General features: G+C 44.8%; 1 protein-coding gene and 1 long non-coding RNA gene across 2 annotated transcripts in view; one reads left to right on the forward strand and one right to left on the reverse strand.

Moving 5' to 3' along the window:
* Positions 1–15,243, forward strand: part of EZH2 (enhancer of zeste 2 polycomb repressive complex 2 subunit) — a 147,876-nt gene that overhangs the window by 17,551 nt on the left and 115,082 nt on the right. The gene's annotated exons all lie outside the window — the stretch shown is intronic.
* LOC142070856 (uncharacterized) lies at positions 9,445–14,113 on the reverse strand. The gene is made up of 3 exons (XR_012666774.1): positions 14,043–14,113; positions 11,858–12,245; positions 9,445–10,951 (listed from the first exon to the last, which is right to left on the reverse strand). It is a non-coding gene; the product is annotated as an uncharacterized LOC142070856 (long non-coding RNA).

Consider the following 15,243-nt stretch of genomic DNA (forward strand, 5'->3'; position numbering starts at 1 on the left):
TGAGGACAAAGTCACAAAGTTCAGCTACCAGGTTTGCTGTGACATTATCGGGGATACTGTTCCTCCCCCTCCACCCGCTCTCCTGCTGGTAATAGCTCATCTTAAGTGATCACTCTGGTTACAGTGTGTATGGTAACACCCATGGTTTCATGTTCTCTATGTATATAAATCTCCCCACTGTATTTTCCACTGAATGCATCCGATGAAGTGAGCTGTAGCTTACGAAAGCTTATGCTCAAATAAATTTGTTAGTCTCTAAGGTGCCACAAGTACTCCTTTTCTTATCTTTCAGTGGCTTAAATATAGCCATTTCAACTTTCACCTTCTGAGTATCTAATCCAAGCAAATCAGTCAAAGCACACAGTGATTCCAATTTCAAGAAGTCTGGAGAACTGGCGGAATAGATTGCTGAGAAGCTTTGGAGTTCTCAGAAAATCTCCTTTGCAATTCACCACTGGTTTCATCAACCCATTCATACATCTGAGACCACTGATGCTCATTACCCTTTGGAATCCTGGTAAAGTTCTCAGTGACTATGGAATCTTACATCTCTTTTGTTGAAGTTCTTCATGGGCAACAGTAATCAATTGAACTCTTTTAGCAAGGTGCATTTAGTTCATTTTGAAGGTAATTGTTCACTGGAGCAAAAACTTTCAAAATCATTCTCATAACCATCTGCATAGAGCATCTGCACTAGCAGCAGTAAACCAGTGCAGCTACATTTCCAGTGTACACTAGGCCTTAGTTTTCTATTACTAAGGTTATCTTTTCAGTTTCAAGTTGTTTCAGTATTTTCACATTAACTTTAAGGGTTCACCATTGTCTTTTCCTGTTTGTACAAAGCTAGGTCTTGGAGCTAGTCTTGTCTGAATTGGAGAAGTGGCCCCTTCCTGCCTGATTGTTTCACCTCGTAGTGAGATGGAGCTGAATGTTGCAGTACAAATTATGAGCAGAGTTTTATGTACACAGATACATAAATTCATAACCACAGTTTGGATACATGTCTCATAATAACCATCTGGTTCAGAACATTACAAGCTTTTATAAGAGACCTTACTTGACATATATTTATACACAATAATATTGTGTACAACCAGTTGATTCAATTGCATATTCTATACTCTTCAGATTCCCTGTTTTCCCTTTGGGGTGTCTGCACCCTGATTGTCATAAATGTGGAAATAGCAACAAAAATTACCTGTAGCTTCTCCTTTCCTTGCTTCAATCAAATCAGCCATTGCATTCAAGTAGACTAAACAGTTTTCATGTTTGATTTAACCTTTGCCTTGAGAGAGTCCGTTTTTCTAATTGCAAAATCCAGATTTGATTTAAAAAACATATATCAGTTTCCATTCCACCATCATTACCTGAGCTTGCATACACCTGACAAGGAAAACAAAAGGCCTTATCAGCTTTAGCAAAGGTGGTATTCACAGACCTGTTACCAGTGAGTCAGTCTAGGAGTCCCCCTTTACTTTGCAGTAATGTCACAGTGTGACAAAGTGGGATTTTTTTCATAATGTTTGTATGAATACTGTGTGTGCCTGTTTCCCCTGTGAGCTTCCTGGTTAATGAGGTGGGGAGGGGGAAGGTTGTTTGCTTTTTTCAGAGACCCAGAGATACAGGGTGTGAAGGCGCCTGGCTGTCTGGGGCCTGGGCCCATGCCCATGGAGCAGGGGTTCTCAACCTTTTTCTTTCTGAGGCCCCCCACAACATGCTATAAAAACTCCATGGCCCACCTGTGCCACAACAACTGGTTTTCTGAATCTAAAAGCCAGAGTCAGCATTAGGGGGTAGCAATTGCCTGGGGCCCCAAGCCACAGGGGCCCCCACGAAGCTACATTGCTCAGGCTTCAGCCCCGGATGGCAGGGCTCAGGGACCTGGGCTTCAGCACCATGCGATGGGGCTTCAGTTTTCTGCCCTGGGCCCCGGCAAGCCTAATGCTGGCCCTGCTTGGAGTCCCCCTCTCCCCGAAACCTGCTCGAGGACCCCTTGGGGGACCCCTGGTTCAGAACCACTGCCATGAAGGATCCCAGAAAACAATAGGACATTTGGTACCTAGCAACTAATGACCATAGATGACCTACCCCTCTGCAGGAAACGAGCCAGGTTTGACCAGCTGGAGAACAAAGGGCTAAGAGGAGGGCCAAGTGACAATGTTTGCCCAGGAACAAGGACAAAGGACTGAAGAAGAGCTTGTGGGGTTGTTAAGTGCGGGCTGCTGGAAGCAGGAGATGCTTCTGGACTGGGACTACAGAGGGGTTGGAGGAAGGCTCTGGCTTTGGACCAACCCAAATGGATTTTGTTGTAACTTTCTATTCTCCGTGTTAACTAAGGTCTTTCTAATCTATGCAGTGTCCCAGACATCTAATAAACCTTTCTACTTTTACAACGCTGACAGAGTCACTCCAGATTAAGGAAACTCAGGGGTGCATTGCTCCCTTTGGGTGTGTGAGTCTCCCTCTAGTATCCAATCCAGGTGGAGTCACTTCAGGAAGGTCACGGCATGAAGCAGGGGTGCTGAAGGCTCCGAGGTTCAGTCCCAGGAGCCGGTGAAGCCAAGGGGCTTGCTTACCCCAGTGAGAGCGTGTGACCCTAAGAGGGCTGACAAACTGAAGGGGCCTGCCCAGGGACTGTTCTAGAGTCGTGCAAGAGCACCGGACCCGTGCATCCGTGACACACAGCACCCCTGGAAAATACATTTAAGGTTTCTTCCCGACTCTGCAGGAACATTCCAGTTCTAGGCAGCCCATCCACACTCCATCATGCACTCAAACAGGAGCTTTCTCTTTGCTCCCAGTTTGAAAGGATTTGTCTCCTCTCCTCTCTAAACAGGTAAGCAGGGTCTGGTCACAGAAACTCCAGCATAGATTCCTGTGACTCCACTTGGCTGCTTTGTATACTTTGCAAGGGCAGATCTACACTTAAAACCCTGCAGCTGTGCTGCTGTAGTGCTACAGTGAAGCTGCTGCTATCTTCCATCGGCGTAGTTAATCCACATCTGCAAGAGACAGTAGCGATGTCAATGGCAGAAGCCCTCCTGTTGACATAGCGTTGTCTACACCAGAGGTTAGGTCAGTATAACTACATCGCTCAGGGGTGTGGATTTTTCACTCATCTGGGTGACGTAGTTATACCAATGTAAGTTTATAGTGTAGACCTGGCCTAAGCCTCCCTGCAGACACTTTCTTAGCAGGGTTACACATTTTTTATTATTGCAGCATCATAATACAGTCACCATACTTCACTTAGCTGAAACACGGTCAATAATATGCCCCCCCCAAGGGCTACTAAAACTGTGACTACTACTCTGTGGCCTTAGGACTACAATTACTCATCTGAGGAAACTCAGACTAAGAAACTGGGGGGAAACGGGGAAACTGGAACACATCTTATTTCTATGGTAGCAAATATTAGAGGGGTAGCCATGTTAGTTTGTAACCAAAAAACAAGGAGTCCAATGGCACCTTAAACACTAACACATTTATTTGGGCATAAGCTTTCGTGGGCAAAAAACCCACTTCTTCAGATGCATGGAGTCTGCATCTGAAGAAGTGGGTTTTTTACCCACGAAAGCTTATGCCCAAATAAATCTATGATAGCAAAGAAACTTCCAGGTGGGAACAGTGCTCCCTCATACCTCCTCTTAGCTAGAGGGCTAATAATTTGGCCTCATATACTATACTGTAAGATGAGCTGTTCATGCATCCAAACTGGGTACAGAAAAGATGCTCCTTCCAAGTTTTGGTTAGACCCAGAATCAAAACAGTGAGGCAGGTTCCAGTCTGCATATTCCCTCTCTCCCACTTCCCCTCCCCTCCACCAAAAAGTAAGAGTTCAGTTTCAGTTTTCTAAAAAAATGAATGTCGGTTTGTGTTGTAAGGTATATATTTATTTCCATAGCCCAAGCTGATGAAGTTCCTGGAAAATTATGGTGTTTTTTTTTAAGATGATAATAAAATTCCTCTGTCTATGTAGTCTACCTATCAATTTAAACTAGTGAAAACCTCTACTGTAGTCCCATTTTAAACTGGGTTAAACTTTGCTTATATCAATTTAACTTAATTCAGAAAAGGTATAAACTGGCTTAAGTGTGTCCACATTACGCATTTACACCTATTTAACTAGATGAATTTTAAATTGATTTTAGTTAAAACAATGCAACTTTCTAGTATAGACGAAGCCATGTTATAGAGAGCAGCCTGAACGTTTACTGGGATCCCACTAAATACAATGATATGTGTCAGGTTTATTTTGTGAAAGCCCATAGGCAACAAAATTGCTCCCAAATTGTGGTGTATTTCACAACTGTGAGATTCTGCTGTCTTTAACTGCTTGTACTCTTGCCTGTTTCACTACTTTTCCAAGAACAATTGTAAAATATCCATTCACAACTAACTACTGAGCATTTTCTTTGGTGTATTTCATTACTTTTTTTTTTTTTAATGAGGAGGAATAGTCAGTTGCCAGCTGTCAGTAGGTACTCAGTTACTACTGTGATTTGTGCCAGAGAAATGCCAGTTAACTAATTAATTAAATCTGCACAGACTGTTTTTCTGAAAATGTTTACAGCCAAATATTCAACAGTGTATGCTGCTGAACTGCTGGTGTTCTCTAATGTTCAGAGACATATCTTTATGTCCTATCAAAAGACTGGAGTTCTGGAGAGCCACAAAATGTTCTCGAGCAGTGATTCTCAGGCTTGACTCTTTAGAAAAAAGAAAAGGAGTACTTGTGGCACCTTAGAGACTAACCAATTTATTTGAGCATGAGCTTTCATGAGCTACAGCTCACTTCATCGGATGTGGGGAGTGTGATTCATTGTTTCCACGGTATGCATCCGATGAAGTGAGCTGTAGCTCACGAAAGCTCATGCTCAAATAAATTGGTTAGTCTCTAAGGTGCCACAAGTACTCCTTTTCTTTTTGCGAAGACAGACTAACACGGCTGTTACTCTGAAATTGTAGGGAGAGTGGTCGCTTTGGATGAGCTATTACCAGCAGGAGAGTGAGTTTGTGTGTGTGGTTTTTGGAGGGGGGTGAAGGGGTGAGAAAACCTGGATTTGTGCTGGAAATGGCCCACCTTGATTATCATACACATTTTAAAGAGAGTGGTCACTTTGGATGGGCTATTACCAGCAGGAGAGTGAGTTTGTGGGGGGGGGGGGGCGGAGGGTGAGAAAATCTGGATTTGTGCTGGAAATGGCCCAACTTGATGAACACTTTAGATAAGCTATTACCAGCAGGAGAGTGGGGTGGGAGGAGGTATTGTTTCATGGTCTCTGTGTATATAATGTCTTCTGCAGTTTCCACAGTATGCATCCGATGAAGTGAGCTGTAGCTCACGAAAGCTCATGCTCAAATAAATTGGTTAGTCTCTAAGGTGCCACAAGTCCTCCTTTTCTTTTTGCGAAGACAGACTAACACGGCTGTTACTCTGAAACTCTTTAGAAAATTCATGGTTAGCAGAGCCCTTTAAGCATATCTAAAGAATGAAACTGTTTGAAAACCAAGCATTGGTGGCTGTGGTGATGAGAAGGGAAATGGTCCATTAAGAATACAAAAATGTTGATCAACCATGGTAAATCCCAACCAGTGGTCCATCTAGGGCCGGCCAACACCTGAGAGTAGACAGTTCCTAAAGGAAGCTGCAAAAATCTGTGTAGTATGCAAAGATGGAATAACCTGCCCCTAAGGAAGCTTTTTCCTAAACCCCTTCAGTTACTGGTTGGTTTATACCCTGAAAAAAGTGTCCTATATGGATCAGTCATATACATGTTGTATCCCTTTTTATGAATCCTGCCTCCATAACATGTTGTGGAATGATTTCCACAGGTTAGTTGTGCAATGTGGGGGGGGGGGGGGGAGAGGGGGAGAAATATTTCCTTTGTGAGTTTTAAATTTGTTACATTTCAGTTTAATTGGATCTCCTCTTGTTCTTTTATTATGATAAAGGGTAAGCAGACTTCCTGCTTTACTTTCCCCATGTCATTCACTATTTTACATACCTTTCTGACATCTCTGTCTACTGATCTTCTCTCTTCACTAAACAGTCCATCTTTTCAATTTGTGTTCAGATGGATGTCTTTCCATGCATTTAAACATTTTCATCCTGTCCTCTGCCCTCTTTTTTAAATTTTTGCTGGTTTTGAAATTGAAACGCCAGAACTGAACACCATCTTCCAAGTGAGGGAGTAACAAGGATTTGTACTTAAAAAGTGCCCTGAAAGTTTTATAATGTCAGTCCCATTCCTTACACCTCCTAACATTTTATCTGCTTTTTTGGCCCATTGTGCAGATATTTTCATAAAGCTATCCACAAAATTGCATTGGTCTTTTCCCTAAGTGGTTACAGTTAATTTTGAACCTAGCAATGTTAAAATTATTCCTTCCAGTTTGCATCAGCTTGCATTTGTCAGCCATCTATTCATCTGCCAATCTTCTGACCAATTAGAACATTTCTTTACCATGTAGTCAACATAATGATCAAACTGAAGAATTGGCGCTCTAGAGGATCATGGCATGGTAGCAGAATGACTTGATAACCCTTTAGGAGGCCAAGATCATCCATCAATGGGCTATATATCAATTCTACATCTGCATGATGTGCTGAATTTAAGAAACTAAAGATCTTTATGTCAAATGTTCTAAGACTTATGTCTCTCCGTACTATAACCTCAACATTACATTCTCCTGCTGCTGCAGCAGGTGAGCATTTCACAGCAACTCAACAAAGACACAAACCAGAAATAAAATACTCTTAGAAAGACGTGAAAATGTTTTGGGGATTTTTTGTTTACACAGGGTTAAATTATCATGGCGCTACATTGGCTGCACAGGGGACAAGGGGAATAAGGCCTCCCCCATCTTACCTGCTTAGCCTGGATTCTAGCTGTGGTAGGTAGAGGAACATCTACTCACCTGACACTACCTATCTGCAAGCAAGGGTCAGGCCGTGGTTCAGCCCTCCTCATTCACTGGTCAGGCTTACCTATCTGAGCACACAAAAAGTTGTGATGTAACTTATTCCTTCCCCACAGCAAAGGGGGAGAGGGGGTAATTGTGACTCTGATTGATATTGCTGACTGCCCCATCAATGTGCATGGGCCTGACCTGAAGGACATTCCACCCCAGATGCTAAGAACATGTTAGCCAACATGGCCAGTCTTCCTGACACTGTCAATAAGGGGGCCAATTAATGGGGGTCATTTTTGTGACATGTTTCTTTATCTACTAGAAATGGCACCAAGAGGGTCCAGTGATTTTATATTTAGTTGACCATATATTTTAATCATACTTTACGCTTTGGATTGAAATAAGTTGAACATTATAAATACACGTATAAATGCCTTTTGCACTGGACATTTTCTGTAATTTGCATTCAGAAAGCATGATGACAGCAGACACTTTCTTAGCAGGTACACAGAGAGAGAGCCAGAGGACACACAAGCAGATGATGTTGTGTAATTTATGATCACAAACAAGATGGCAAACTAACATTTCCAATTATCTGTATTACCCAGGAACAACATATGGGAACTATACACATGCACTCACCTGCCCTGCACAAAGCCTTTGTAATCAGGGGTATTGCACAAGTGAACTAACCCCCTGCGGATTGGAGGAATATAATCCACCCCTCCTGATCCCCGCTCGGGCTGTGTGGCTGCAGCACAGCCTCTCTGTAGCTTTTGTTCCAGCCTATGAACCATAATAGTTACCACAGACTTGCCATGACCCCTGTGCAGAGCTTTGAGGGCACTGGTCCCACTTAAATCCCACTGAAGTCAATGGGAGTTGTATGTTAACAACAAAAATCAAAGGGCAGTTCTAACATTCATGCATTAAATTTTAAAATACTGAGCTAATTTTTTCTCAAACTTGGATGGTTTCTCAAATTTCAATGAGGTCTATGAAACAAACCAGGCTTTTTTGTTTCTAACATGAACAATCTCTTTATTTTTGTTCACATAAACTGTCTGGTTGGAACATATGAGACTAGAGTATTTTTTTCATGTTCATCTAACTCAAAAGCAGTTGAATTGGTTTTGCTCAATTATTCCATAATAATTTTAACCTTCGTTGTGAGACCAAACACTGACAACTTCAGACTAAAAGTCATTTGTTTGATAAAAGTATGAACACTTAACAGAGAGAAGTTAGTTAGAACTCAATCTATACTGAAGTGGTGGTGACCACCAGCTACTAGAACCATAAACACAGCTGATATAAATTGGTGTAGCTACATTGATTCAGGGTACGTCTACATTACGAAATTAGGTCGATTTTATAGAAGTCCATCTTTATAAATCGATTTTATACAGTCAATTGTGTGTGTCCCCACTAAGCTCATTAAGTCGGCGGAGTGCATTTTCAATACCGTGGCTAGCATCGACTCACAGAGCGGTGCACTGTGGGTAGCTATCCCACAGTTCCCGCAGTCTTCGCTGCCCATTGGAATTCTGGGTTAAGCTCCTAATGCCTGATGGGGCAAAAACATTGTTGCATGCTTTTGGGTACATGGTGTCCGTCTCCCCTCCCTCCCTCCATGAAAGCAACGGCAGACAATCGTTTCGCGCTTTTTTTCCTGGGTTACCCATGCAGATGCCATAGCACGGCAAGCATGGAGCCCACTCAGCTCAGTGCTGCTATTGTGAGCATTGTAAACACCTCACGCATTATCATGCAGTATGTGCAGAACCTGGCTAAGAGACACCAGCACAAGGACGATTGTGAGGAGGACATGGACACAGACCTTCCTGAAAGCATGGGCTGTGGCATTGGGACATCATGGTGGCAGTGGGGCTGGTTGATACAATTGAACACCGATTCTGGGCCCGGCAAACAAGCACAGACTGGTGGGACCGCATAGTGTTGCAGGTATGGGGTGATTCACAGTGGCTGCGAAACTTTCGCATGCGTAAGGCCACATTCCTTGAACTTTGTGAGTTGCTTTCCCGCGCGCTAAAGCACGGGAATACTAAGATGAGAGCTGCCCTTACAGTTGAGAAGCAAGTGGCAATAGCCCTGTGGAAGCTTGCACCGTCTGACTGCTAACGGTCAGTTGGGAATCAATTTGGAGTGGGCAAATCTACTGTGGGGACCGCTGTGATCCAAGTAGCCAATGTAATCACTGATGTTCTGTTATCCAGGGTAGTGACTCCGGGAAATGTGCAGGTCATACTGGATGACTTTGCTGCAATGTATGGCTTTGCTTCTGCCTAACTGTGGTGGGGCGATAGATGCAGTGGTGTAGCTAGGTGGAGCGAACAGGGGCAGCGGACATAAAAAAAGGTGCCACCCGCTTGTCCTCACTGGGTGGCACTCCGGGTTCTCGGTGGCACTGAAGGCCCCCGCCACTGAAATGCCGCCGAGGACCCGGAGTGAGTGAAGGCCCCCGCCGAGGCAGAGCGCGTGAAAACCTGTGCCACTGAAGTGCTGCCGAGGAGCTGGAGCGCGTGAAGGCCCCTGCCGCCGAAGACTCGGGGTGCCGCCGGGTGAGTAAAAATTAAAAAAGGCGCCTATAAATTAAAAAGGTGTCACTTGTGCTCAGAGTGGGAGCGACCGCTCCCCCACTCCCCCCCGGCTATGCTACTGGATAGATGGAACGCATATCTGTATATTGGCACCAGATCACCTTTCCAACCAGTACATAAACTGCAAGGGGTACTTCTCAATGGTGCTGCAAGCCCTGGTGGACCACAAGGGACGTTTCACTGACATCAGTGTGGGATGGCTGGGAAAGGTGCATGACGCTCACATCTTTAGAACTCCGGGCTGTTCGAGCATCTGGAAGAAGGGACTTACTTCCCAGACCAGAAAATTACCACTGGGGATGTTGAAATGCCAATAGTTATCCTTGGGGACCCAGCCTACCCCTTGCTCCCATGGCTCATGAAGCTGTACACAGGCAGCCTGGACAGTAGTAAGGATCAGTTCAACTATAGGCTGAGCAAGTGCAGAATGGTGGTAGAATGTGCATTTGGACGTTTAAAAGCTCGCTGTCGCTGTTTGCTGAGTAGGTTAGACCTCCGCGCAACCAACATTCCCACTGTTACTGCTGCTTGCTGTGTGCTCAATAATATCTGAGAGAGTAAGGGGGAGATATTTATGGCGGGGTGGGAGGTTGAGGCAAATTGCCTGGTGGCCGATTTTGAGCAGCCAGACACCAGGGTGATTAGAAGAGCACAGGTAGGCACGCTGCACACCAGAAAGGCTTTGAAAACCAGTTTCATGACTGGCCAGGCTATGGTGTGACAGTTGTGTGTGTTTCCGCTTGCTGCAAACCCACCCCCTTTCTTGACTTTAATTCCCTGTAAGCCAGCCACCCTCCCCACTTCGATCACAGCTGGCAAAGGAAATAAAGTCACTATTGTTTTGAAACCATGCATTCTTTCTTTATAAATTAAAAAAAAGTGAGATAACTGACAAGGTAGCCTGGATGGGGTGGGGTGGGGGAGGAGGGAAGGACAAGGCCACATTGCTTATTATAGTCGTACTACAAATTAAAACTGTTTGAATGACATCCTTCTGTTGCTTGGGCCATCCTCTGGAGTGGAGTGGCTGGGTGCCCAGAGCCTCCACACCCGCGTTCTTGGGTGTCTGGGTGAGGAGGATATGGACCTTGGGAAGGAGGGCAGGTGGTTTTACAATGGATGCAGCAGGGCTCTGTGCTCTTGTTGGTTTTCCTGCACCTTCACCAGACACCTCATCATGTCCGTTTGCTCCCCCATTAGCCTCAGCATCGCCTCCTGCCTCTGCTCATCATGCTCACCTAATGCTTTCCTGGCCTCTGCCATGGAATGCCTCCATGCATTAAGCTGTGCCCTATCAGTTAGGAAGGACTGCATGAGCTCGGAAAACATGTCATTACGAGTGCATTTTTTTCACCTTCTAATCTGCGATAACCTCAGGGACGGAGATGATAAGGGGAGCATAGCAACATTTGCACCTGCGGGGGGATAAAAAGGGAGAGTAAAATTTAAGATGATACATTTCTGAGAACAAAAGGGAGACTCTTTCACAGTGAATCAAGCAATTCACAGCAGATGACACATGTGCTTTAGGTACAAGGTCACATTTTCCTTTTATATTGAGCGCCTGCTGGTATGGTGACACATCACACCTGGCTGGGCAACAGAATTATGTTTCCAGGCAGCCATGGTAAGCCAAAGGGTACGTGGGGTTGGCTTCTTACGCCTTCATAACATGTAGGAATGGTTTCAAACTCCTCTCCCATAGCAAGCAATGCCGTTTGGATTTCACATTAAAAGGATGGGCTGCAGTTTTCCGGTGGATGTGCAGCACATACCTCCCCCAACCCCACCGCCTGGCTATTCTCTGGGATGATCCCTTCACCCCTCCCCATGCCATGTGGCTATTCTTTGGGATGATCCCTTTTAGCCAAGCGCAAACAGCCCAGCATGAACGGGGTCCTTTTACTGTTCCCTTACAAAAATTCCCCTATTTCAACCAGGTGACCGTGAAGGATATCTTTCTCCTGAGGCTAACACAGAAAGATATAGACCAAATGTTGCTTGAATGCGACCAAAACCCAGGACCATTCACGGCCATGCTTTGTGCTGCAATGTTTCCACACTACTTGCTATTGGCTTGGCGTAAAGTGTCATACTGTGGAGGACGAAATAAGGCAGCCCTCCCCAGAAACCTTCTGCAAAGGCTTTCAGAGAACCTCCAGGAAAGCTTCCTGGAGGATTCCCACTCCATCCCCAGACACGTTAACAGACTTTTCCAGTAGCTAAATTGGCCGCGGATGCATCCCAACTCTTCAGGGCAAATCAGACATTAATCACTAATGCTTTTAAACCCTGTAATGTAGTTACGAATGTGCACTCACCAGAGGTGCCTTCTCTGGCTTCAGGGTCGGGGATCCCACCTTGGGAAGGTATTGGCTCAGGGTGATGAAAAGGTCCCGGCTGCTGGGGAGAATGGATTCATTGGATTCACTGCCTGCCTGCTGCTCCTCCTCCTCTTCTTCTTCCTCATCCACAAAATCTTCCTCCCTGTTGCGTGAGACTCTTCCCTTGGAGGTGTCCATGGACAGTGGTCGGGTAATGGTAGGGTCCCTCTAGAATGCCATGCAGCTGATCATAGAAGTGGCATGTATGGGGCTCTGATCCTGAGTGACTGTTTGTCTCCTTTGTCTTTTGGTAGGCTTGCCTGAGCTCCTTAACTTTCACATAGCACTGCTGTGTGTCCCTGTAGTAGCCTCTCTCCACCATGCCCTGTGCGATTTTGGCATATATATTAGCATTTCGTCTTTTTGATCGGAGTTCGGCCTGCACAGATTCTTCTCCCCATACAGAAATCAGATCCAGTGTCTCCCTTTCGGTACATGCTGGAGCTCATTTGCAATTCTGGGGGGACTGCATGGTCACCTGTGCTGCTGAGCTTGCTACGCTGACCAAACAGGAAATGAAATTCAAAATTTCCTGGGGCTTTTCCTATGTACCTGACTAGTGCATCAGAGTTAAAAGTGCTGTCCAGAGCGGTCACATTGGAGCACTCTGGGATAGCTCCCGGAGGCCAAGGTCGAATTGCATCTGTATCTACCTCAAATTCGACCCAGCAAGGTCGATTTTAGCGCTACTCCCCTCGCCAGGGAGGAGTGCAGAAGTTGATTTTAAGAGCCTATTAGGTCGACGGAATGGGGTTGGTTGTGTAGACACATTATTCGGCACAGAGTATGTGTAGAACACATGATTTATTGTTATCCTTTTTCAAACAGTCCTCCGACTAATTTTCAATCTGTGACATTGCCAATTTTAATTAATTTTTATATAAGATTTTGTAAGGCATTGAATCACATGCTTTACTAGAGTCCAGATCACATCTGTTAAATCCTTTTAATACGCTACAGTGCTGAGCCTGCTACTAATAGCAGACTACTGTGCACATGATGAGTCCCATTGAAGTCAATGGGGCATTGCATAGGTGAAGCAGGCCTTGTGGGTGCTATTAGTTGCAGGTCTAGGGCTTAAGTTTTTTTTTTTTAAAAAGTCAGGTTTGGCTGGCACAAATTGTTCTTTAATGTATATTATTTATTTGTATTACTGCAGTGCCCTGAAGTCCGAGCTATGGACTAGGACCCTGTTGTGATAGGCACTGTACAAACACAGAACAGAGAGCCAGTCCCTACTTCAATGAGCTTACAAAGTAACCCATATTGTAACTCATCTTTACAAACCCGTATATACTCATGGCCTCCCATATGTTTACAAAAATGTCCTTTTTTAATGCTGGTTATGTTTTACCAGAGACTGATGGACTTATCAGATGTTTCGATGATTGCAAAGATTGGTCTAGCCTGCTGCACTTTCATCTCTCTTTCCTCCCCTCCCCCAGACTCTGGTGCCATATTTGCTTTTTTTCTACTGCTTTGATTCCTCCTTAGTTCTCCGTGGCTTCTTAAAAGTAAATGCAACTAGTTCACTAAGTCAACCTATGTCTCTTAAGATCATGTAATGCATATCATCCAAGCCTTATAATACATATAAATGCATTTTTTCCTACTATTCCCTCTTACTTGCTTTTTAGCAAAAACAATTAACCATAACCCTTCCTGAAAAAAAGAATAAGATCAGGAAAGTTGTACAGTAACTCCTCACTTCAAGTCGTCCTGGTTAACATTGTTTTGTTGTTACATTGCTGATCAATTAGGGAACATGCTCATTTAAAGTTCCACAATGCTCCCTTATAATGTTGTTTGGCAGCTGCCTGCTTTGTCCACTGCTTGCAGGAAGAGCAGCCCATTGCAGCTAGCTGGTGGCGGCTTGGAATCAGGGTGGACCAGCAGCCTGCCGTCAGCTCCCCGCTCCCCTAAGTTCCCTGTGCAGCAGCCACCCAGCAGGCTATCAATTGCTGGGCAGTTCAGCTGTCCCTCCCCCCACTGCCATGTGCTGCTCCTGCCCTCTGCCTTGGAGCTGCTCTCCAGAGCCTCCTGCTTGTTGCGGGGGGAGGGGAAGAGAGAGGGGCTAATGTCAGGGTGTCCCCCTCCCACCCTGCTCCTGCACCCTGCTTACCCCGTCTCCATAGAGCAGGGGGGACACACGACAGGGCTCAGGATGGAGGGAGCTTCCTGGCAGCAGCTGCTGGGGTCTCAGCTTGCTGATTAATTTAACAAGGTAGTGTATTTCAGAGTGGAGTCAGTGTACTTAAAGGGGAAATGCGCATCTCTCTCTCTCACACGCAGGGTGTGTGTCTCTGTCTGCCATGCTGTCTCCCATCCCTCCGTTCCTGCTGCCTTGTAGCGTGTGAGGCTACTTTAACAACAATGAGTTCACCCTTGAGGGCTCAGCCAATTGCTAGTTCATCATTTAGCAGTAAGGCATTCCCTGGGAAATATCCCACCCTCTAACTCCATCACCTCAACCAAGCTTCACAATCATTATTGCTGTGTACAGTATTAAATTGTTTAAAACTTATACTCTGTGTGTGTGTGTGTGTGTGTGTGTGTGTATAATCTTTTATCTGGCAAAAAAAAAATTCCTGGAACCTAACCCCTCCCCCTCATTTACATTAATTCTTATGGGGAAATTGGATTCGCTTAACATAGTTTTGCTTAAAGTCACATTTTTCAGGAACATTACTACAATGTTAAGTGAGGAGTTACTGTATTTGACAGAAAATGATAGAATACTTGTGAATTTACAGTTTCGTACAAGGGCTTCTATCAGCCAATCTTCCACTTAAATGATTAAAAACATAACTATCTATGATATGGTGGGGTGGAGGCAGGCACAATCAAGTCTTTGCATTTTATTATGTTTAAGGCTGTAAGAAAAGTGTGGGCCGTGCGTTTTTGTGGAAAATGCAAAATAGAATGGCATTGTGACCCTGGGGGCCAGGTCTCAGTGCCACTCAAATTTGGCCCCTCACCAAAACAGCAACTTTGACAAACTATGGCCACAACTTTTGAAACAAAAAATTACGACTTTCTTAACAGCCTTAGTTATGTTGTTTTCCCAATTCATGATCCAGCCCAAAGTGAGCTCTGACAGGCTCCCAGCACAGAGTATGACTACAGACTATTAGCTGTAGCCTATAGTGCAGGGACAGGCAACCTATGGCACGCGTGCCAAAGGCAGCACGCGAGCTGATATTCACTCTGCCCGGGTCCTGGCCACCACTCGGGGGGGAGGGGGGGGCTCTGCATTTTAATTTAATTTTAGATGAAGTTCCTTAAACATTTAAAAAACCTTATTTACTTTACATACAACAATA

Source organism: Caretta caretta, chromosome 2 (assembly GCF_965140235.1).
Source record: "Caretta caretta isolate rCarCar2 chromosome 2, rCarCar1.hap1, whole genome shotgun sequence".
Classification (NCBI taxonomy): domain Eukaryota; kingdom Metazoa; phylum Chordata; order Testudines; family Cheloniidae; genus Caretta; species Caretta caretta.